General features: G+C 38.6%; 1 protein-coding gene and 1 pseudogene across 7 annotated transcripts in view; one reads left to right on the top strand and one right to left on the bottom strand.

Moving 5' to 3' along the window:
• The window catches only part of RASGEF1B (RasGEF domain family member 1B), a 550,412-nt gene that overhangs the window by 87,237 nt on the left and 440,435 nt on the right, over window positions 1-22,740 (bottom strand). The gene's annotated exons all lie outside the window — the stretch shown is intronic.
• LOC100684183 lies at window positions 17,573-17,867 on the top strand (annotated as a pseudogene).

The raw sequence follows: 22,740 nt of genomic DNA, 5'->3' as shown, positions 1-22,740 counted from the left end.
TATAGTGATTCAACTTTTCTTTCTGTTATTCTGTACTCATTACTAGTGTAGCTACCATCTGTCACCACACAATGCTATTTCAATACCATTGACTATAATCCCTGTGCTGTGCCTTTTATCCCCATGACTTATTCACTCCAGAACTGAAAGCCTGTATCTCTCATTCTCCTTCACTCATTTTTGTCTAGATATAGTTTTGTCTGGGTAGAGGAAAGACCAAGAGACAATCTTGAAATCTATAATCGCCTTTTGGTTTGTGGGGAAAAGAATAGATGTGAACGAAATATTACAGGCCAGTAAAAGCTTGAGAAATGAAAATGAAGTAAATTCAATGACAAACATTTTTTAAGGCCTACTATGTTCTAGATGCTGTTGGAGGCACTTGACATACATAATGTTAACGAAGAGAAAATAAAATGTGTCATGAAAATACCAAAGATGCTAGATGATGATAAAAAATTATCAAAAAAATAGAGCAAGGCATGCGAGATTCAGAGAGGGGGTTGCTTTTGAAATTTTAAATAGTGTGGTTAGGCTAGGCTCCATTAAGGAAATTTTTGAGCAAGCCTTGAAGGAGGTGAAGAAGTTAGTCACATGAATATGGGGAGGTGGAGAAGGGACGGTCCCAGCCTACAAATAAGAAACAGTGGGAAAATGGGAAAGGGAAAATTATTCAATGAGGCAAAGAGAAAGAGTACGGGAAGAAAAGAGGTACAGTCATTTGAGATAAGCAGACAGGGAATTCTTAACATAACATAACTTTGAAATGTTGGCTTTGGAAATGATTGGAAGAAATAACAAAAAATAATCTTTGTCCCTGATTAGCATATGGAACACAGATCTATAAAATAAAAAAATAAAAAAATGGGATCCACCTATACATACCTAAAGACTGGCATTTTTCTAGGTAGTGGTTACCAAACTGAATGCATTCATTCCTTTATCATTTACGTTCTGAGAATCACATGTGCCAGATGCTGTGTTAGGAACTGGGGCACAGTGATGAGCAAAATAGATGCAATTCTTGCATTCATGGCAGAGACATACTTTATCTAAATGATGCACTTGTTATCCTATTATAAGTGCTGTGGAAAATCACACAGAGTTAGGAAAATATGTGGGAGAGTTACTTGACCTACTTGGGAGTCAGGAGAAGCTTCCACTAGGAAGAAATATTTGAACTGAGACTTGAGGAGTTGCATTAGTGTTAACTAGGGAAAGAGAAAGATTAATGTAGTCAGAGGTGGGCATGTTTGAAACAATGAAAGGCCAGTGGCTTAAGGAGGGAAGAATGATTCAGTCAGGATCTAGCAAAAGACAGAGCACACTCAAACACAGTCACTGAGGACAGGTGAATCAAGAGACTCCTTAAAATAGTGTCTGAATGGTTAAGGGGAATCCACAAGGGATGTATAGCACCCGTGCTATGAATGCAAAGTTGAAAAGAATGAAGCTGCCACTATGCCTGGACACCATAGTGGAAGGCAGGAGTATTTACAAAAGACAAGAGCTACAGGAAAGAGATACCTCACTGCAGCTGTGGCTATAAGGAGATACAGCCAGTTGGAGGCAACACAGCAGGGAGAGATCCAGGGGAATAAATACTGTGCTGCAATTTCCCGCTGCCTTCCCATCTCCCATGTTTCTTTAGTCAAATGGACTATAAATCAGACCATGAGGGTCTTGATGCAGAATATAAAAGTCAGCTCCTAGGGCACAGAATGAAATGGAGAAGGATAACATGGATGTGGAGGGGCAAACAGAGACTGTCCTGCAGAGTATGGGCCAGATCGTATGAGAACTTATGGGCCAAGTGAAGGATTCAAGTATTTGTCATTCTAAAAGTGGTAGGCTGCAAGGGAAAAACGTGATCTGATTTGCATTTATAAAGGAAGGTCATTCATGTACTGTGAGGAGATGGGAGCCACTGTGGATGAAGGAAGCTCAGCTGGAGCTGTTTTGGTGGACTCTGTGAGAGATAATTGTAGTTTCTACCGATCTGGTGGCTGTAGAAGGTGGGGAAGTGTGGAAAGACTCAAGAGGTAATGAGTTTGTGTTGGTTTGGGTGTGGGACATACAGAAGAAGGCACAACAGGTGCTTGAGATGAATTCCAGATTTTGGTTTGCATAAGTGGGTAGGTGATGGTGCCATTCTTTGAAGGAGGACTAGGTTTGGGGAAAATCGTGAGCTTGGTTTTGGACATACTGAGTCTTTGAGAAAACCACTGTAAATGTCAAATCAGCACCTCCACTTTACTAGGTGTTTACAGCCTACTTTTACTGTGCCCTACAAGACATTCTGCAAGGCATTTTATAGAAAATATTTTCTCCTATCCTCAAAATGTGGAGGCAGACATTATTTTTCCCATGTTTCTGATGAGAAAACTGAGGCTCTAGGTTAAATATTCTGCTTGCATTCAGTACTTAAAATCCAGACATTTTAAATTCCAGCTGGAGCTCTTTCTCCTGTCTACTGTTTTATCTTCAAGTCACATAAGCATCAGAGAAGGCTGTACAAGAGGGTGAGCAAAAGTGAAAAAAACTGTTATGAGGTCTTATTTCATTTGGAGAAAATGTGGGTTTTGTCTCATTAGATTCTAGAGGAGGCTCACATGAGTTTTGATTCGTCAATCAATCAGCACCCCTCGGGCAATTGTTATATGGTTAGGATTTTGCTGGCCATTATAAAAAGATTATGAATAGTATGAAATATGATCTTAATATTAAGGGCTTAAAATTTAGTTGTGGAGGCAAATACACTCTGGAAATAACTTTACCTATGATAATATTATATGCTGATAACAAAATGCCAGATTGTGTAGGGCCAACAGCCCAAGAAAAGGATAATATATAGCGTGATAAGGTCTTATTTAGGGGAGACTTGCACTGTGTGCACAAAAAGAAACTGAAGGAGGACAGAATACTGTGTGATGATGGTCTAAGAAATTTCAGCAGTTGAATGTTGGTCTGCAGATTGTCTCCTTAGGGAATTTCTTAAGATGTGCAATTAATTAGAGTTAGCTAAATGAAGTATGCATCAAACAGTCTGAGTTTGAAATTTTTGGAAGCCTATTTTATTTAACATTTATTTTTGCAATCCGTGCAGCCAAGAGTGCTGTGTTTTGGTGTGTGTGTGTATGTGTGTGTGTTTTATAGACAAGCGATAGCAATCTGTTCATATCTTTGTTGAAGGCAAGCTGAAATTGCAAATGTGTTTAAATCTGATACAGTCTAAACCTTTATCCCAATAATGAAATATTATCAATAAATCTTACCCTAAGATCTTTGAAACTCTGTAAAGATATGCTTTATGGGAAAATCACCTCAAATTTCTTTCCAGAAGGAAAGATAAGACCTCTCTTAAATAACGGCATCTGGAAAATTGAAATTTTCTTAGTAGTAGGCATTTTAATAACTGACATTTGTATAGTACTTTATGATTTGCAGACTACTTTTTATACTTTTTTATACTTTATCTTATTTGATAACTAAGCAAAGCTAAACTTTCGTCAGAAAATTATGTTGGACAAATTGTTCTCCAGAGAAGAAAAAAATGTGTTGGTTTTAACCATTTTAGAAAAAAAAAAGTGTGTCTTAGCATCTTAGGCATTAAGAGGGAGGTCATAGGTTGCCGTATAATATAACAGCTGTCTAATGATATAGTAATGATGATAGTTGTAAAAATAACAGGAATTGAGCCTTTGCTATATGTATGCTACTGGTCTATGCATTTAGATGTATTAACTTGTTTAATCCTACAAAAAAAAACTTGAAAAAGATATTATTTCCATATTACAGATGAGGAAACTGAGGCACAAGTGTTTAAGTAACCTGCCAAGTTCACAACATTAGTAGGTAGAAGAGCTGGGCCTTGAACTCAAGAAGTCTGGCTCCAGAGTGCTCACTCTTAACCACTTAGGACTCTATCCAAAATGTAAATTATCTCTTATATAAACAGTTTCTTAAATAAAAATTGTAAAACAGCCAATGATTTACAAGCAAAAAATAAAGGGAAAAAAGGAATAGACACTATTGTGAATTCTAATCAGGGCTCCTCAATAAAATCATATAGAAAGGAAGAAAAATCATGAAAAATAAAAAAAAATAAAAATATGCCTAAGGAAATAGAAATTGAAATATTTCTAACTTTTTGGCTAGTCTCTGAAAAAAGAAAAAGGAAGGTTAAGAAGGAAGAGACTAATTTATGATCCAAGAATAACACAGTTATCATAATTATAAAAATATGTTTTTAGTCCCTCCTAAAATATTTCCTGCTTTACTTGGAGAGGACATTAGTAGTTCTTCTAATATAGAATAATTCCATTCCCAAACAAAGAGAGAGTCTAGAGACAGATAGAACATATTGTCTAATGATACATACTTATGTGATAAAAGTATAAAAATAAAGCCACAGAGCAGCCAAACCTAAAATCCAAAAGCACAGTTACCTCTGGGTGGAGGGTGGGCTTGGGGAAAGTAGAGGAGTTTGGAAGAGAGCAGACAAGAAATTTCTACGGTGTTACTCTTGTAGTTTTTAAGGTGTAGTTTTTTGTTTTTTTTTTTAAGATTTTATTTATTTTTTCATGAGAGACACAGAGAGAGAGAGGCAGAGACACAGGCAGAGGGAGTAGCAGGATCCATGCAGGGAGCCCAATGTGGGACTGGATCCTGGGTCTCCAGGATCAGGCCCTGAGCTGAAGGCGGTGCTAAACCGCTGAGCCACCCAGGCTGCCCTTTTTTTTTTTTTTCCCCCTGGGAACATCAGACTCATGTTTATTAGGAGGGAGGGAGGGATGGAAAGAAGAGAGAGATCCCCTTGCCCTCACTCTCCCCGACACAGTGCAAAGTCCCCAAGCCTCTGCCCTTCGAGGGGAGGGGAGGGAAGTGGGTGAGCAGAAAGCCTTAGTTCTAGCAGCAAGCCAAGAAAAAGGTGGAGAAGGTTTGCATCCTCCTCATTGAGGAGGCCCATGGACCCAATCCACCTCTGCCCCTTGCCCTCTGGCAGGCTCAGACGTCAACAGGCTCCCGCCCTCAGTTCTGCCTCTTCACCACAAATACCCTCTGTCCTGACACGGTCACCAGCAGCGTGTGTTCTCCAAAGACCAGGGATAGGCGCTTGAAGGGTATGTTTGTGCTGTGGTGCAGCCGGAAACCACAGGCTGTGCTGACCAGCTCAGAGATGGCACTGGCTGCCTGCTCCTCATTCTCTAGATCCCCAGATTACGCCAGCACCGCACCTTCACTCAGCACCAGGTAGCCTGTGGGTCTTACTATGTTTCATGACTTTAATATATTCCTCAATTTGTGTTATGTTAATCCTTTCCTGGTACCCAACAATGAAAAGTGAACTTGTTGAAACAGTTTTATAAAAAAAAAATAAGTAAATCTAATTAAAAAATATTGTATTTGATAGAAGCCTGATAACTAACCTTATTCCTAAAACACACTACCTTTCCTTATGATGGAGTGGCCAGTGATAACCCAGACAACTCAGCTTCTCTAAAAATAAGATCAGCTTTCAAGCAGCTGTGTGGAAATGACAGAAAAAAATGAAGATCATTTTTGCAAGATTGCAGGCACCCCTCTGTGACCCTGCATAATGTTCTTCTCACTGCCTCAGTTTCTCCAGCTGCAAAGAAAAAATTATGTGTGACTTTGGATTCCTGTTCCCTCCCGATCCTGCTCTAGTCTTCAAAGAATAAGACCAAGCTTTCTAAGTACTTCTTCACAGACTTGCTGTTTGATGGACACACCGTCAAAAAAGACTTGAATGGTTGCCAAAATACCTAGCCTCAATCCAGACAGCAGAGTTCATTTCATAGTTCAGCTCTTTTGCTGTAAAGGAGCAAAGTGCTTCTTGAATGGGTGGAAGAGCAGCTGCCTGCAGTTTCCTGTCTTCAGAGAATTCAATTATTAGGAAAAAAAAAAAAAAGTTAAGTGCTCACTCAGCAGTCAGACAGTAGTTTGTACATGCAACCTCACATCCTCAAAGTGAGTACCCACGGTTCCCAAATCAAACAGTGTGTGTTCCAAATCCACTGGAAAGTTGATTGCTTGGAATTAATTTTTCCTTTCTGAAGGAGACCATGCTAGAAATGATGAAATGTCTATCCCTGGGTCTCTAAGGGGCCGGACAGTCCCCCTGGTCCCTCTTGCCTCCGAGGCCTCATGGGGCAAAGGATTTGGTGGGGAAGACTGAGGAGCAGGGCTGGTAGACTGAGCAGACCCACCCAACAAAGGGAAGCTGTTATATGTGCCATGTTGGGGAGTGTCGGGGGGGGGTGCACTTCTCAGTGGGGTTCTATCTTGGGCAGCTGACAGTGAGGCAGGGGAGTGGGAGAGGGCTTTTCGGCAGAGGATGCCCATATCAAGAGAGGCTTTCAAAGGCAGGCAGGCCAGATGGGACTTCCGGGAAGTGCCACGGGGCCTATTTGTAAGTACTGAAGAAAAAGTGCCCTTTGGGACTGCTGGGAATTAAAATGTCTGTCCAGATGTTTGTCCACTAAGTTGTTCAAGGCTCATAGAGAAGGAAAACTGCTGGGCTGATGTACTTTTCTTGTCCTTTTTTCTTTTGTTCCTCTTTAGTGAAAGGGCAATAATCCCAGGTGCCTAAACCACCACAACTCCATTCTTGGTGGTCAGATGGCCCAAGGCCACGGCACTAACCTGAAGGAGATGGAGGGATGGTGGTGGCAAGGGGACGTGCGAGAGAAGACCTGGGGGCATGGCAACATTTTATACTTGCATTAAATATTATGGTTCATGATCACCAGAAGAGAATGATGTCTTTCAAATTTCATGAGTCCCTTCAGCTGACAGGGTTGACGAAGTCTGGTCACTGCAAAAAGGTGCCAGGAGACCCTTGGGCAATTGTGGAAGCAGCTCTGTTCCCCCAAGCTTGCCAGTTCCACTTACAGTCTCACAAGGTCTGGGTAAATTGCCATAAACAACTGAATCAATGTTGATGAAACCCTTTTCATATTTTCCCGTCACTATTCAAAGTAAAAATATGTATGTTAGCTAGTTTTCAAAATTATCATTTTGTTTATTTGTACTTAGAAAACTACATTTATTGACCACCAAATCGAATAAAACTAAGAGCTCTGCACAAGTGTTTTAAGAGGACTTTGACCTTTTCCCCAGTGCTCTGCTCACTGAAGTCAGCTCCTTTAGTTTCTGGAGCCTCTGGATCTGTTTCCTGAGCTGCTAAGAGGAGTCCCCCTTTCCTTTGTGGCCTCTCAGCATATGTGATCATCATGGGATGCACAGGGACAAAGCCAGAAAGACCCAGAATCTTCTCCACCTGCTGAGAGAGGTGGGTTCCATAGTGGATCCAATGCCAGATCTGGTCCAGGTTGAGAGCAACGATCTTCTCTCCATGACTGTTAGGCAATGGATCACAGGAGTCCAGATGCTCCATGAAACAGCCATCACTGCTTACCTGTTGTGAGCAGCCACAATGTGGTAGAAAGGCTGGTTGGCACAGTCACTCAGGGCAAGGAGAATGGTTAAGTGGCCTCTGTGATAGGCCTTTGCTGTGCTCAGCTAGGAGCTGGACCACCATGCAGCCAGAGTGGGCCGGGGCTTGTGTGCCACCTGCTGAGCCTCCAAGCACCCAGCCACCCTCACAGATCAGCTCTGCTGCCTCCGGCCAGGTGGCTGATGGACTCAAGAAGTCCACCGCTGCCAGACCTCTCCATGACCCAAGCCCTAGCAAACACTGCCATTTTAAAGTTCAAAGATTGTGAAGATAAAGGGGGAAAAATACCAAAGATACAATGTAGGTGTACCTCAATACAATCATACAAACTAGCAAAGACATTAAAAGTAGCACCTGGAGCTGTTGGCGTACATCTTAAAGAATCATGTTTTTTGAAAAATAAGGATTTGGGGGCACCTGGGTGGTTCAGGTCTTGATCCTGGTGTCCTGGGATCAAGTTCCTCCTCATGCTCTCAGCAGGGATCATGTTTCTCCCTCTCCCTCTGCCCCTTCCCCCTACTCCTGCTTGTGCTCTCTCTCTCTCTCTCAAGTAAATGAATAAATAAATCTAGAAAAAAAAAAAAGAAAAGAATGATTTTAATACAAATGAACTCTGGTCTCTAGCTTTAGGACAAATCCATAGAATACTATTTTGAGCTACTAGCTGAGTCATTTTTTTTTTCTTTCTCTCTCTCTGCCATGTAATAATTATTGAGAATATAGTGTTTCAGACACTGTAAAGAAATGATTAGCAAAAGGCATAATCATTTTCTTAAATGGAAAAAGGGTAGGGAAGCATTTTACTGATGATAAAAAGACTTAGCATCCCCAACACAATCGGAAGGCCAGAGGTAACAGTAGAAATTGTCACTGGATTCTAAGTCCCAAACTATAACTCTATGGGATTCTTTACAAGTTTGACATTGAACTGACTATTGCTAGAAGGAAACTTGTAGAGAGAAAAATAGTGTAAGAATTAATCCATCTGAAAATAGGATATATAATTCTAATAGCTTATGATCCAGAAGGCCAATACTTTAATGCAATCAAGACTATAATATCACTTTGAAACATACTAGTCTCCTCAGGCGAGGGCATGGCAAAGTACTTTACAAAAGATTCAGCAATAATAATCCACCAATATAGTTAATTAAAATTTTATAGGCACTGAGATATTTCTTAGCTTCAAACTCTTTAGTTACTCATGAAATCAGTACACTCAAAGCATTCAATCAGAGGCTTAGATGGATTTCATTCATTCCAGAAATGAAAGAATTTACTGAGTGGCTCTGTTTGAGATTCTATGAAGGATGCAAGGAAAATCAGGCACAGACCTCGTTTTTCTAGGGAGTTTTGTGCCTAATAGGTGAGATCAATACACCCATAAATAACAAGAATACAAGGTCAAAAGTGGTTATCACAGGAGAAGTGTGGATGACAAATCAGGGAATGCAGATTGGGGAAAACTTTTGGGAAAAAGAGATGTACTAGACCTACAGGAAATGTAGTCCAGATGGAGGGAAAAATTCAATTACAGGCATGGTTTGGGCAATTTCAAATAACTTAGTTTAGCTGGCTGAAGAGTAGCATAAAGGGGAATGCCATAAAGGAAAATGTAGCATTTTATGTAGCATAAAGGAAATGTGGCAGACAAGGACTGCATGAATCCTTAATGGAATGAAGGATTAGGAATGTCAGGTTAAGCAAGTATGTTAGACAACTCATATCTCAGCTCACAGGCAGCTTGTTTCTTTTCCTATGAGAGCACCATCCCAACCATTGTTCAAAATCTACCATTGAGAAGAACTCTTAGTTACAGACTGAGAGTTTAGTGCATAAGGAAGTATATTAATTAGGAGATTGTAAAATAATATGTAATTTTCTTTTTTTGTAATGTACTCTTTTATCCACCCTAAACTTGCAGATTAAATTTCCTTTTACTCTATGTTTGCGAAAAAACCATGTCGCATAAATATTGTTGAACAAATTAATGTCAAGGGATAAGTGTGTGTGTGTGTGGGTGGACATGTGGCGGTTGTATGACTGATTGGATGGGTGGAGACAGGATATGTGAGTGGATGAGTGTGTATAGTTAGACAGGTGGATAGAGAGGTGGAAAGGTACTGGATGGATGACTAGGTGGCAGAGTGTTGGGTGTCTGACCTGCTGACAACCTAAAGCACTTAGGTGATATGCCATATGATCCCATGAGTAAGTGTTCAATATCCAACCAAAAATTGTCAATACAAATCCAAACAATCGTTTGCTAGTAAGATTTTAGTCTGGCTATGGAAGTCAAGTACATTTTTTATTGTACTTATAAAGTGCACATTCTTCATTGCACATTGAAAAAGAACTCAAAAGACATGTCTTTTTTTTTTTTTTTTTTTTAATTTCCTTTACCCCTTCCTGCAACGGTACAGGTCTTGAAGTTTTCTCAAGTACAATTTGACCAAAACAAGGCAAAGCCACTGAAAAGGTAAAAGTCAATTAGGTGAATTTAGGGTGATTTTTAAAAATGACATTCACCATCCTATAAAGCAAGGGGATTCAGTTACATTAATAGTTTCAAAAATTATAAAACACTGATGTATGTTTTCAAAACCAACAAACAAACAAAAAAAAAAAAAAAAAAAAAAACAAACAAAACCAACAAACACCAACCAACACGCCATCCAACCAACCAAAAGAAAAATCTCAGAAAACCATTTATGTGTAAAGGGGGCACTAGTATTTACTAGTTTCACTAGTAAAACAAGTTTTAGGAAATCTGATACCCTTGTTATTCAAAGTTTCGTCCTTGGACCAGGAGCATCAGTATCACCTGGGAGCTTGCTAGAAATGCAGAATCTCAGATTCTATCCCAGACCTACTTAATATGCAATTTTATATGCATTGAAGTTTAAGATGCATTGCTATATGCTCTTCTCAGACATTCAAAATGTATATAGTGTTATAGGTTAAGTTTTGTTTAATCCAATGTTTATAAGAGTTATTTAATCATGGATTTCTTTTCGTAAAATACTAACATCGAATGAAATAGTTGAGCACAGTATGGGTGATGTCAAGCTCAAGGAACCCTCAAGTCCTCCCAAGTAAAGCATTCTATGTATATGTTAATTAGATATACATTTATCTGTATATGTGGGTATATATACTTATCTACATCCATACATGTATGGATTACCTATCTATCTAATAGAAAATAGGCATGATAATTTATGCATTTAGTAGATGCAAAAAGAAAATAGACTTGTTAGATTTGAGAGAAATGGTAGAGTGCAATTTTAAGTTCTTGGTGAAGAGAAGGAATTTTGTGAAAAATGAACCAGTTTAATCAAGAGGTTTACTAGGGAACGTTTATGTGGGGCTGGGATTTCCTTTTACTCTCCAAGATCTTTTCCAAAATATACATTCTTCACTAATGAGGGTTAATTTTTTATGTGCTTTCTCCCACTTGTTTCTATTCAAATATTTTATTTTTGAAGGAATGTTGTTTTGGGGGCTGTTAAGATTTCCATAGTCTTTTAGGAATGTTATTAAAGAATGCTAGTTTTTAGATTTGTTTTAGATTAGTTTTCTTGGGTAAGTACAAATTGATATGAAAGATTTGGACTTAATTTGATGCTGTTGGAAGTAATCTGAAAATATACTTTCTCATGGTGGTGATTACATCCTTTAAACAGTATTATAAACAGGAAATTTTATTGGATTTGGCTTTGTGTTATTTTAGTGCTTATCCAAAAGTACAGGGATGTTATCACTGCCCAGTCCCTGCCCCTGAAAAAGGCACATGGATCCAGGATGGTGGCTTTTTTATTCCAGGAACTAAACACTTGAGAATAGAAAGGGCTTTGCCCATTGCAAATCTTACTTTATTCTGACCAGCTTTGGGGATGAGCAGGAGTAAGACTGAGATTCTTCCTGGCTCAGATGAATCCTGAGATTCATCCTGAGATGATTTCCGGTGGTATTTAGATATCTTTTAGTTTAACAGTCATGAAATTATCTTTATATCAGAAAAATGAAATCAGTATAGCAAATGTGCTAGATATTATCACTTAGAATGAGGTTAAGTTTAGAAAGTGAAGCCATTTGGAAAAGTAAATAACATTACAGATATGCATTCAAAATTGTGATGTGGTAAAGGATTGCAATGTGAGAAATATTCCTCTAATCCAACCGTTCTGATCTGCTGAGGAATGTGAAGCCCCCTCTGTATGGTAAGTTCATGGGAATTAGGGCCTAGAGTTTCTTGCTTCTTAGGGTCCAGGTGACAGCAACAGTAATAGTCCCAGAAGAAAATATCTTAAGTGCATCTGAAATATCTTTGGGATGTAGAATCATCAATCACAGTGAATGTCTACTTCTTTAGATATTAGACAACTGATTACATGGATTCAGTTCATAATTTTCAGGATTCTACAAAGCATTCAGATACATCGTATTAGTAAAGTGAAGAAATCCCTCTCTGAGAATAGGTTGAGTTTTTCTTACTCGAGGTACAAACTGTCAGGAAGTTTATCTCATACCTGTCTCCACTTTTCTGAGGGTTGGTTTTGCCTACCATTTTCAGATGGAATTGTGAGCAAGTAATGATTCTGCCTCGAATTTCTTTATTATACAAAACATGGAAAAGGACTCCCTACACCAAATTACCTTTCCAGTGCCCTGGCTTCCTTATCTGTGAAATTCCATTAATTAGCTGATCTCTAAGGTAACTTATAATCCCAAAGTCCCATGGCTTTATAGCTATTAAAAAAATGAATGGTATATTAAATCCATAGAAATAGCCTAGCTTCCAGGGAGAAATATGTGATTGGATAACTGGATTTTTCCAGTGCCTTCCATGTTACAAGTACTCACAAACATTGTTTTGTTTAACCTGCCCTGCAACATGCATGATTCCTGTTTCACATGTGCAGAAACTGAGCTCCGAGGGGCAGAGCAACTTACTCAAGATCACACAGCTAGTAAGTAGTTTGAGCCCAGATCTCTTTTTCTCAAAAGTCTACTCCTTTCCTCCACCACACCAAACTCCCTTTCCATGATCAGAACACTATTATTATTAACTTTGAGATAAAGCTACTGGGTAGGATTGTAGAAACAAATATCTATTTGTCAATTTGTCATCACAGCTGGAAAAACATCCTAAAGACTGCCTAATTGTTCAGAATATTGAGAACCCATGTCATTTTGTCATGATATTTTAAATACATGGAATAGATGAATGATATGAAAGTTTATCAAACCCAGTTTAGATGTGAATTTGACGTTTAAAAAACCGACTCTGATACTGATCAGGAGACAGAGAGTAACTGATATAAACATTATTCTTGGGAGGAAAAAGAACAGAAACCATATGAATATCATAAATAAATAGAAGGAATTATTATAAATAAATAAAAGTATATGCAAATATTTTTCCATGATTTCAGAATTATACTAGCTTTCATTTCCATGAAAATAGGAAACAAATATTGCTACCACCTGGAAGAGAATACGTGATTGCTTATGAGAAAAAAGGAAATGTTAAAATTATAGCAATAATACTTATAGCTGAAAAGATGCATTTTACATTAAATTTTGCTTATGCATGATGGGGTGACTGGGTGATGGGCACTGAGGGGAGCACTTGATGGGATGAGCACTGGGTGTTATGCTATATGTTGGCAAATTGAACTCCAATAAAAAATATACAAAAAAATTTTGCTTATGCCTGTGTATATTAATGTATATTTAGGTGGTGAGTCAAAAGTCAAATTTAAAAGATGCATTAAGTAGCATCTACTTGTTGGAACAGTTTACAGTTCAAATGTAAACTGTATGCAGATTTGGCATTATCTTTTGAAATAATAACTTACCTAAAAGAAATTCACTTTGAGAACAAACAGTTTTGATCTGGCATGTGGTTTTGAGGTGGCAAGAAAGAGAATTTCTTGAGGATATAGAGAACCAGCTTTGGATAATGACATCATCTTTGAAAACATATTTTAAGGAGTAAGCCTTCATTTCTAGTTTGCAGACTTACTTTTCACTCATATTCAAAACTCACTCAGAAATGCACAAAAAAAATTATTTGAAATTCTTGAGCTAGCACATTAATGCCTCCCAACAATAGTGGCTTTCTTATATCACCTGGTAATCCCTTTAACAGCAACATGCAAATGGTCAGCATTTCAAGTGAATTATTTCATATACCTACTCTGATTGCCTGTTTCAGACAAGGTGCTCTGGTGGACAGGTGCTCAGCTGGAGAGTAAAATAATGGTAACCATGATTTTCCCAGAAGCCATCAGTTTGTGAGTATGAGTGAGGTCGCCTGAAACAATACTTTAATTTTCATTGGCTTTACCAATATGACTTAGGTCCTCAATAGCCATGTAAAGCTTCTGTGTCCTCAAATCATTTCTGGAAGCCACCAGTTGGTACCTTGTATTCTCACATGTAACCATGAACAGATTCCTGCTAGGCAGCTGCAACCCCTCCGTCAATGCCCCACTGCTCCTGTTGCTCCACCAGGCACAGCCACTCCTGGCAAAATGCACCAGTGCTCCATCAGGCTTCTTATGCTGGCTCTTCCAGGACATATGTCACTCCTCTGCCACTGCCGTGTTGGGCACAGCCCACTGATTCCTTGGGCCTTGACAGGGGCAGAGAAGTATTTCAGATGTATGCAAGAGGAGGTTATGATCCACACTGACTCTCTTTCAGATTCCAATGCATAAAAGCACACAGTCTAAGAACTGATAGCTAATTGATGATCACTTGTGGATTTATTAATGAACTGGGCAAGTGGCCAATGTGTCTTACAAAATTTGGTAAATTTTGGATTGAAGAATGCAATTTAGATCTAAAACCAAAGTATCTCATTCCATCCCCCCTCAAACACAGACCTTGGGGCCATCTGGAGCCTGGGGTGGGTTGGAAAGGTGAGGGAGAAATGACCTTTTAGAGCAGGCTTGCTTCATCAACTCTACTACTGGCTGACCAGAGATAGAAAGGGAAGGGTAGGAGGTTGATTCTCTCCCTTTGCGCTTTCTCGTACAGAAACAAAGTGAGCCAGAGAACCTGAGTGTCTACTGCTCCCGTGTGGGTCCTGCAGAGCAAGGGATCTATGCAGGAGCAGTCACTTTCAACACAGGGACATCCTCCCTGAAATGAGCTCCTGCTCCTCCTTTGTGGGAAAGCGGGTGTGGGGCTGGGAGAGAAGCTAGAAGTTTACTTTCAAAGACCACAGGCCTGATAAAAAGGAGAACAAAGTCCCTTCCTCTATGAAAACATGAAGACAGGAGATTAAACTTCTTCCCTGAAGACTATGTAATAGAACATGATAAAGTGCTGATGAGGAAGGGGCAGAGGCAGAACGGCCACCTTACTTTGTGTTACACTCTATTGAAGGGTCTCAGAGCACTGTAAAACAGAATCCCAGATGTTAGAGAGTTTATGGAGAGAGTCCTTTCCAGCTTTGGCTTGTCATCCTTCTGCCTTCCCTGCGTCTAATCAGGTGGGCAGAGGAGACAATCTAAGCAACACACCTGCTTGGGCACAGAATTTGCTTTCCTTCCAAAGTAAGGAAGGATGTGCCATTGGCTTGGCCTATCATGCTTGGCTATTTTCCCTTAAAATTAATTCTCTTCCAGAAGATATCACAGTCCTCTCACCTGAAAATCTGCTTTGGAGCAGACTCAATAATTTGCCAAACATATCCATAGGCATCTAATCCCAGCAGTAGACATAGTGAGAATATTTCCCCCAGGATTCTCTTCTTCCTCAAAGGCAACTGGGGGGTCTGTCTTGTGAGTGAGTTAACCAGACACTGCCAATCATGCCTGCACCCCAGCAGGGACCTGGCCTAGGACTAAGCTGTCATTCCCCACTCTCGGCATAAACCATAATCTAATTTTATAAGCAGGTATATATATGTAGACTTGAGCTTTGAAGCAATTAAAACATAAAAACTAATTAAGATGATAATAAACAGGAGTTCAGGAATTCATTAAAATGGGAGGGTCCATTGAAACATTTACTCATTTTTTATTTTACTCAGCATTTATGAAGTATATTGTAGGCACCAAACACGGCTTATGGGGATAAAAAGATATTTACTCTCTGTCCTTAAGGAGCTCAAAGTCCAGGTATAAAGGCAGATGTGTTAAGAAGCATATGACATCTCCTATATATCTTTACCAGAAAATGGCGTATACAACAAGTTTTATAAAAATGCAACATGATATATGCTATAATAACAAACACAAAGCGCTGTGAGGTACACAGTGGGGAGCAAGCAATTTGTAAGATAACATTAGGCAGTCTCTAAATTGGAAAGATTTGAGAACATATTAATGATGATAAGTACCTTGGCTTAATTTTTTAATACATGACTATTCCTGAGCCTGGATTTCTACTCTAGTATTTGGTTAATGTACTTTAGTTTTTGCTTTATTTATGGCATATTCATGGCAGCCAGGACTAGTAATGACTCTGGCTTATGAAAATAGATCTTTAATGAAGTAAACACATTTACTGGGAAACCATTAGAACATCTTGGTTCTGTGGAAAAACACAGTTATGTGTTACTGATAAATTAGTGATAAATTTCCTGCTTATGTAGCTGACCTGCCATGTTAGAGCATCATTCAAGCAATATTTTTGAAAATCAAACAAATATTCTTCTCCAAAAAGAAAGGGTTGAGTTCAAGTTTTTAAATGTTTTTCTTTCTTGCTTGTGTTCAGTTTATCTGAGATTTAAAAAAATAAAGAGTTTAAAAACATTTCTTTTAGTTTGGAATTTTAAAATTACTTGGAAGTCATTGTCGTTCATTTGATATACTATCTCTCTGGGCTGGTAGGACAGATTTCTAAAACATTCATAGAAGTAGCTCCTAAATATTAACAGATTGAGGGATTTAGGAGTATACTGAGTCCACTATAGAAAGATTTCTCCTATTTTTTAAAAGATTTTATTTATTTATTCACTAGAGACACACAGAGAGAGGCAGAGACACAGGCAGAGGGAGAAACAGGCTCCCTACCCGGGGCCCGATGTGGGGACTCGATCCCTGGGACTCCGGGATCACACCCGGAGCCAAAGGCAGTCGCCCAACCACTGAGCCATCCAGGCATCTCGATTTCTTCTATTTTTACATTGTCCTCCTTTCCTTTTATTACACCTCAATTTCCGAAGCAGTCTCCTGTTTCCTACCTTACCGCCTCACACTTCAGGATTTTCATTGGTGTACTTGAATGCTGCACAGCTCTTTAAGTTTGAGTTAGTGATTCTGCATGTTCATCTTGAATAGCCCAGTATAGATCTCTCCTTACAGATTATATTCACGTACAGAATAGGTATATTTGATATAACATAGAGATTGATACAGCATAGAGTCATAAAATCTCATACCATTTAATATTTATTTAATTATTTTTAATTAATTATTTATTTAATATAATCAGTGATCGCATATGGTAGACATCTCTTATTTCTTATTTCTTCTGCTAGTAGCACCCTGACTTTTTCCTTGGAGATTCACCCATAGCTACCTCAGTCCATATGACCAGTCAGTGAGACAATTCTGCTTGCATCAGAAGTGCACGTGACTCAGGAAGGGTCAGTCAGAGCCAGTACTGGAGATCTGTAGGAACTAACCGGATGGGGTTCTATTTTGGTGGGAGTAAGCTTGGAGCTGTTGGAACCAGTCTGCTGTCTACGAATGACACTGTCACAAAGAAGACAAAGCTGAGAGATGGAGAGAGAGAAAGAGATCCTGGTCCTGATACTATTGTTTGAGCCCCTAGATCTAGTTAGTCCTAAATCTGGTAGAACCATGTATGTTTCAGAAAAGTGAGTCGATAAATTACTAAACTTATGATAGCATATTGTCCTTCTGCCTAAAGTTCACATTTTTTACATAAATTCTTATCGTCTCTTATCCATTTCCTCCACTAAATTGTAAATGCCTGGAGATCAGAATTCCCTACTACCTGGCAAATAACAGATGCTCAATAAGTATTTCTTCAAATGAACAATACAGAATCTACCCTTAAAACAAAAATCAGTCCTCTCTGGGCTCGGACCTGGCTGGCGGCGACATGGCCAAACGCACCAAGAAGGTCGGAATCGTGGGTAGATACGGGACCTGCTATGGGGCCTCCCTCAGGAAGATGGTAAAGATTGAGATTAGCCAGCACGCCAGGTACACCTGCTCCTTCTGTGGCAAGACCAAGATGAAAAGGCAGCGGTGGGAATCTGGCACTGTGGCTCCTGCATGAAGACCGTGGCCGGTGGCGCCTGGACCTACAACACCACTTCTGCTGTCACAGTAAAGTCTGCCATCAGAAGACTGAAGGAATTGAGAGACCAGTAGAAGCTCCGCCATTTGAAACATTGCTAGCCTATAATAAATGGGTTAATTTATATATATATATATATATACAAACAAAAAACAAATATCACACAGTTTAGCAACATTGATAATATATGTTAATATTTCTTTTATATATATTTTAATGTATGTTTTATTTTTTAAAATAAATTACTGGGTTTTTAAAAAGATTTTATTTATTTATTCATGAGAGACACACAGAGAGAGAGAGAGAGAGAGAGAGGCAGAGACACAGGCAGAAGGAGAAGCAGGCTCCATGCAGGGAGCCCGACGTGGGACTCGATCCCGGGTCTCCAGGATCAGGCCCTGGGCTAAAGGCGGCGCTAAACTGCTGAGCCACCTGGGCTGCCTCGCTGTATGTTTTATATATGTTAATGTTCCTTTCTTTTTTATGAAGGCTAAACTTTATAATTAGATTACCATGTTTCTGGACAGGAAATGGGAGAGTACTTGGTTTAAAACTATTTGGAAAATAATTTGCAGCAATACAAATTCTGCTTATGGAATTGCAAAAAAAAAATAGATATGTAGGGAGAAATGATAGTTTCTACTATACTTAAAGTTACTGGTATCATAAACACAGATTGACTGGACAGTTCCATGGAGAACCACAATCTAATTCCTTCCATGCCTACTCTAATAAAATTAATCACAACGTTATTCAATATGTGATAATCCTGATACACAGTTTCACTTTGCTCTCCTAACTCTCTTGGTTTCTATTGTTGCAGTGTGAAGCTACAATAAGGGAAACCATCCATTACTTCACTAAATATGTGTTTAACAATTTGGGATTTCCCCTATGTCTCACTTGTGAAAAGTCTACAAATGGAAGACTAGAAATATTGCTACCTGTCTTTGCTGGAACTGCCTACTGGAAGGGTCTCTTTATCCATGAATTTCTGGATAAATAAGAATTAATAGCTAAGAAAGATCAATGACTCACAGCACACATAATTTGTCAGTTGAGAGAAGCAGTATTTAGAGTGGCAGGGAAAGGTAGAGGCTAATCACAAAACATTAGTAAAGGGAAGACGTTTAGAATTAACCTACACTCTATTTCCTCAATCATGAGAGATTCATATCTGAAAAGAACAGACACACACACACACACACACACACACAGAAAATGAACAAACCAGTATCACACCATACCTCCCTAGCATACCCAGTAAATTTCCTCTCCCTCAGACTCCCTTATCCTTAAACAACATCAGCTTTTAATCGACAAGAGACTGAGATTCATTTGCTAGCAGGTGCGGCATTACTGGATGGCTCTTTCAAGGTAGCTGCCTCTGGCTTTTCTCTCTAACTTGGAGTTCTATTTAACTGATGTGTAACTGAAAGTTCAATGCCTGATGGCTTCTTGCCAAGAGGGTTCACCTTCAAGGTAGCCTGGCTTCATTTCACGAAAGACTCTTTTAATCCTGCTTCTGTAAATCAAAACCGAATTTTAAAACACGAAGCATTCTTTATTTTTTGATTGCCTTTATCCTACCTGGTTTAGGAAGAAGTTGAGTTCTCTGATACTCTGTGGTCTGACATTTGGCATGCTTTGCTCTTTTGTGGTAAGCAGTTAGTGATTCTCTGTATTGTTTTTTTGAATTCTAATTACTAAGATTTTAACATGGGAAGGCAAGACAAGCTTACTTTCTTTGAAAGTTTCTGCTTCATGTGGCCATTTTTATGAACATAAAAATATTTTGGTAAAATTCTATTTGTTTAGCTCTTAATCCTCTGGGTTTAGAATAAGCCTTGCAAGCCTTTTACTAGTAGGATAAACCAATTCTTTACCAAGAGGTTTTTATGTCACTCTCTTGCAGTGGCATGTAGACTCTTCTTTTTTATAATTTTAACAAATAACACAGTTTCTGACAATTGTTTTTTTTTTTAATTTTATTTATTTATTTGAGAGAGAGTGAGTGCATGGGCAGGGGGAGGAGCAGAGGAAGAGGGAGAGAGAGAACCTCCAGCAGACTGTTTGCTGAATGCAGAGCTCGATATGGGGCTTGATTCCAAGACCCTGAGATCATGATCTGAGCTGAAACCAAGAGTTAGGTGCTTAACCAACTGAGCCACCCAGGCGCCCCTATAACAACTTTTACCGAAATACTGCAGGATGCATATTAATCTCAATGGTTCTGGCAAAAATAACTTAAAATATTTTGTAGAAGTTGCTCTTACCCATATGAATAGGAAATAAATGTAGACATCTATGTTGTACTCCTGGATATTGCTGAATATTCCTGCAAGCACTGCAGTTTCTAAGGATCTCTCAATTTGGATATTTAAATATAATCCACCTCTCCTTTCACTGTTATATCAGTACTTAAATGACTTATTACCAGGTAATATGAACTGCCATAGAAGTCCTTGAACTTCATTCAGATAAATTTTGAACAGCATTCACTTTCTTTTTCATGTGACCTTTATTACATAAGGTATATATGCTTATTGATTAAAAATTAGAAAGATACACACAAAAATCCACTTGTAATCCCACCACCCCCTCCATATTTTAATGTTTATATATCTAGATTTTCTGCATATTAAAATTGTCTATTCACTTAAAACAAATTGTGGACAACTTTCCAAAACACAGTATTCATTTAAATGGATTTGTTGCCTACAGAATCTTCCCCACAACCTGAATCTATAAGCAAAATCTTGAGGTAATTCCTCATGGCCCAAGTAGGCATGTCTCTATTTTTTTGGAGTAAATCTTTCTTGTTTTATGCTGACTTATCACAATCTGTCTTCCTACATATTATGGAGAAAATAATTTTGAAGCCGTTCTTTGAATTTATGAGTCATTTTATAATACTGTCTCCCCAACTTGGGCTTTGCCTACATCAATAAAATTTTCCAAAGTAATTGATTCAGCCAAAAGAAATCACCAGAGAGCTTTGCCAAGGACTTCACATATGAGGAACTCTATCGAATATCAATAACAGTATTCTGGGCCTATGAGTGATTCAACTTTGTAATAATACTTGTGCCTGGCACAGAGTAAGCTAGCAATAAATCCTAAGTGATAAACAAAATAAAACAATTTACATAAGAAAGAGTAAATCTACAATGTCAATGGTGGTGCCAAAAGCCCATGGCAATTGACTATTTTTTTATATTAAAATAATATGAGATACTAATAAAAATATTTAATGAGGTAACAATTTTATAAAATAGCCTTAGAAGTGATAATTTTATTAAAAATAAACATTTTGGGGATTCCTGGGTGGCTGAGTGGTTGAGCATTTGCCTTTGGCTCAGGTTATGATTCCAGAGTTCTGGGATCGAGTCCTACATCGGGCTTCCTACAGGGAGTCTGCTTCTCCCTCTGTCTGTCTCTGCCTCTCTCTGTCTCTCATGAATAAATAAATAAAATCTTTTAAAAAAAGGAAGAATAGAGAGAAATTTTTAAAAATAAACATTTTTTTAAGATTTAATATGTACCTGACATGAACACATATGAGCATTTACATATACTCTTTTATATACATGTTTCAGAACAACTCTATGAGACAGGTGTCTCAAATCCCATTTTACAGATAACAGGCACAGAGATAAAGTAAATTGCTGTACATCATCCATGTGGCAAGTGGCAGAGGAAGTTAAATCAAGCTTTGTGTGACTCAGATGCCCTTTGCATTATCCTTAAAATGCATGTGGCCTTCCACAGATATTGGGATATGACTACAGACTCCATTCCATTGTTACTATACTAAACTTATGACCCTAGAAAGACAGGAAAGTTAGAAACTATAATGTGACTTATATTTGAGTCCCACATGAGTGTGTCCAGAGATGTCCTTCTTTAAGGTAAAAGGAATACCTCTCATATTAAGAATTCCAGGATACAGATTGACTGATATTCAGATTTATCATTGATTACTTGCAAATAGACTTCAATTGCCTTCTCCTTCCTTAAAGAGGATCCCTTCCCTGGTTCTGAAAATATTGGCAATGGGACAGACAGTAGCAATAGTAAGGAATAAAGTCAAGTGAAATGAATTAATAGAACCGTATTAAAGCTAATCCATATATAACTAGTTTTTAAAAAAGAAAACCATAATTCAAGAGAAAATTGATATGTGTTATCCAACCTAGACAGTGTTATGGTAGTGATAAAACTGTTGTAGCATTACAGAAAGAAACAATGTTTCTAAGGCTGTCTGATGAGTCATTGAAACAGAAGTCCAACTGGCTCTAGCCTTTTAGAAGACATTTTTTCTACGATATTGCTAACAAGCTTATATGACTCATTCTACACCAAAGATAAACTCTAAAGAGCAATGTGACTCTAAGAATAACTTCTAATAAGTAGGAGGACTAACTGTGGTTCTGTTTGCTCACTAACTCCACAAAGAGTTATTCCATTTGGTGGTGAATACAGTATTGCTCTCAAATTTATTTTCTTCTTCAATATCGGTTGACCACAAATTATAGTTTCCAGCACCACTGTTGTTGCCAAAATTTCCAAGAGGATCCTTGGCACCTTTCTCAGGTACCTTGCAGGCATGCTGAGAATGGAAACAAAGCGAGCAGACAGGATACTGTGACAAGGGCTATGATGGGCTATAGTTGGTCAGGACTCCATGGATGCACAGTGAAGGAGAGCATGGAGAAGTGGGAAGAAAGCATTTCTTTTGAGAGATTTCATTTAGGGCATGTGGAATCCAGGTGGAGAAAGTGGTAAAGATGCTCTAGGCTAAGAAGGTGTACAAATAAAGGCACAGAGGAATGACAGAGCAACTTTCAGGGACTGGAAACAGCTGAGTATGGGTTACATGGTAAGGTGCAGATAGTGAGTGTTGGGATGGTAGGTCTGTCTCTAATCAAATACTCTTTACCTTTGGCTGTTCATTGGGTGGTGAA

The sequence above is a fragment of the Canis lupus genome, chromosome 32 (genome assembly GCF_011100685.1).
Source record: "Canis lupus familiaris isolate Mischka breed German Shepherd chromosome 32, alternate assembly UU_Cfam_GSD_1.0, whole genome shotgun sequence".
NCBI classification, from domain to species: Eukaryota; Metazoa; Chordata; class Mammalia; order Carnivora; family Canidae; genus Canis; species Canis lupus.
This window is presented reverse-complemented; position numbering and strand designations above follow the sequence as displayed.